Here is a 3164-nt window from a genome sequence, read left to right on the forward strand (position 1 = left end):
AAACCACCGTGTCTCAGCCCAATGGGTAGTTAGGAGAGTGAATAACTTATTTAATGGTTTACAAAACAAGCTAAGACCTTGATTCAAGAGTCATTTGTTTATAACTCCTGTACTGAAGGAGTTTCTGATATAAAGAACTTCGTGAATTTGCTAGTGGTATAATTTTGTGTTTTTATCTGTCAGAAAAAAAAAATAAAAAAAAAAATACTTGTTTAACCGCGCGATGAGCACAAAGCAAACTATTCTTTCACATTTTACTAGAGAATACCGTGTGCTCGCCAGACACAGTGGCATACGCCAATTTTTTATGGGTTCTTCCCTATTCTGAGAAGGCCCTAACAAATCCAACATCCTAAGTACTATCAATTTAGGTTTTGCATTGACTTTTCAACAAATGACCTTGTCCTCTTCCTCTGATAATTTGGCATGAAATGGACGTAGCTCTTTACCACTCACAAATCTCCAAAACATTTATTTGGTGCTGCTCTTTATAACAAGGAGTGTGAGGATTTGGCTTGTAATATCATTCAATGCGGGACACAAACTGTATGATGGTAGAAAACACTTGGTTCATTTTCTCTTTGATTAAGCTCAGTGAAACTTTCTTTTTCAAAAGAATTCCAATTGGGGGGGGCGTTTCAGGATCAGACGATAGTCTATAAAAGTAGTTCCAAGTCCATGACTCTACAAACAAGTTAAATAATAGTAGTAATTGTAGTAGCAGCAGTTTTAATGGGTTTCCCAGAATTGAAGAAAAAATCTTAAATACATTTCGTCATCACAAGTGCCTTATTGGCTGGTGAAGCCTAAAGTGAACAAATGGGTTTTTTCTCTGTTAAAGACAATTCCATTATCTGTTAATGGCTTTTTTTTTTCTTTTTGACTGGGCCATTGCCAGCTTGATAATGGTGGAGATAAAAGGAATGGTTTCATGATTATTGATTTTTTTTCATCTTTTCAAATCTCTGCTCAATTCCCTTGGCAAGAAATGTAATGAAACCAGAACTCCTATATGCATTTATACATAGAACCTCATTTCTAGCTCATTTGATATGAGCTTTTGAAGGTTGGTTAGAGATTGAGAAACCAATGGCAAATCATTTTCCTAAAACCTCTGTCTCTTTTGAACCATGGAACCTGGCCTAACATCACCCACATTGGTCATTGGAAAAAAAAAATCATTTGGTTCGCTTCCATAATTAGAGTTGGAATCAGAATGGCCTATTTCCATAGCCTGTCTGGTTCAGATGGGAATCGGAATTGGAACGAGATCTCGTTCCTAGGAGGGAGGGAATGACCATTTCCTCAAATGGGGGAATGCTATTCCACCAGGAATGGAAATGTGATTCGGATTCTTCCCAACCAAATGGCTGGAATTGGAATGTGCCATTCCAAATTCTGATTCCAAACCCCTCTTTGCACAAACCAAACAGGCCCTAAAGATTTTTAGCCATTGGATGGTTTCTCTTTCACATAATTTTAACTTTCTATCTAAAAGTGCATTTCTTTTTTAGAAAATGTTTGATGATAGTTGTATATAACACCAGTTTGTCAATTTCTAATCGAACCCAATGGTTGAACTAGTAAACTGGTTATCTAGTGAGCTTTTTAGCATCCCTGTTTTTTACTATTTCTTTTGCTGGTTAATGATTAAACCAATGGTTAAATATCCTCTTTGAGTTTGACATCACTGTCTTATACAGTATGTTAGTGGAGCTTCTAAGGCAGGATGTCAAGAGTATTTTATGTAATGTAGACAGTAGTTTTTATTTTCTTCATAGAAAGGAAAGAAAACAGAATACAAAAATCTAAGATTAACCCTTCCCCAAATATCTTCAAAAGAAATATAAAGAAACTAGAATGTAATGTTCTATGTTCATGCAGTCTTTCACGAGGTGGGTGAGGTCTTCTAGTAACCAATTTACAATCTCCCTCAATCCAGAGTTTCCTGGCTCCAGAATTCTTTGTCAAAACGTGTGCTTCCATTGCCACCAAGCCTTGACTACAATGATGGAGGTAATGCCTATCAACTTTGCTTTGTAAATATAAGTTGGCCTTTATATATGCTTTCTACCAATGCATCCTAAGGATTGAATGGCCATTACTAATACCCGAGACCATGACCACTACATGTGCAAATAATACATCGTGGTCATTCATTGGATCTACAGCAAAGTCAGTAGCTGTAGGTTTACGGCAGATCTAACTTCAAATTCAAGCATATATCCTGCTCCAATAAAACCATTAAAATTCTCTACTTGTCTATTTAAATTTGCTGAGATAAGTGGAAAAGTTAACAACTGTTGAAAGAGTTCATCAGGGTTTCATGCATGTTCAGGTCAAGTATGCTACTAATTTGAATTTGGATTCATCGACCTAGTTTTTTAGATATACAAAATAAGAGAAGAATGAGAGTTTGAGCTATAAAGGAAAAATGCAGAGGCTTCAGCAACAGCACAATTTGTCACACCTCATTTAGGGAATTCCTATCATTAAAAAATCAACTAAAAAAATTATTAGAACATTATTCCATTATTTGGCATAACGATTACAAATCTGCACATGTTTTCAGATAATTAAGATATCTGAATTAGTGTGGATTCCTATTCTATCCAATTAAAATCAAATCAAGGCTTAGGTTGATTTTTGATATGTGTTTTCAAGGCACCATCGTGTAAAAATGGTTGTTTTCGGCATGGCTAATGTATTTTGATTGGTGGATTAATTCTGGTTAGTTCGAGCTTATATAGTTTTAGAATATATGGATTTGCCACCCTCAAATTCGAGATTGAATTATTTGATTAGAGCTCGATTCAATTGCAGCTTTATTTTTGAAATTTTTCTTTTTTGATACTAGCAATTGTGCAACCCTCCATGGAACTCAACAAGCTCTTTTGTAAAAGTAGGCATTGTTGAAGCGGACCAATCTAATTGGAACATGTCACCTTCACCACCCGAATTTGAAACTTATGGAAGAAAACCCTCTAATGGCAAGATGGACGCCAAAAGTTATGAAAAACAATTATGTGAGGCCAAATATCTTCTCCACTGCGAGCTGCTCTCTTTCCCTCCCTCCCCACCACCCCCCATCACCCTCAACAACATCAATAGCATGAGAAACCCAACCCTGCAACCATCTGTCGTCTTGCCGTTGAAATTTGTCA

The 3164-nt window shown here is 36.2% G+C and overlaps 1 non-coding gene across 1 annotated transcript; it reads left to right on the top strand.

Annotated features, from left to right (window-relative positions):
* Window positions 1-214: 214 nt before the first annotated feature.
* LOC148881069 (U5 spliceosomal RNA) lies at window positions 215-332 on the top strand. Its single transcript, XR_016106010.1, has one exon. It is a non-coding gene; the product is annotated as a U5 spliceosomal RNA (small nuclear RNA).
* The last annotated feature ends 2832 nt before the right edge of the window (window positions 333-3164 follow it).

The sequence above is a fragment of the Nelumbo lutea genome, chromosome 1 (assembly GCF_056320005.1).
Source record: "Nelumbo lutea isolate HS-2025 chromosome 1, American lotus-T2T, whole genome shotgun sequence".
Lineage (NCBI taxonomy): Eukaryota > Viridiplantae > Streptophyta > Magnoliopsida > Proteales > Nelumbonaceae > Nelumbo > Nelumbo lutea.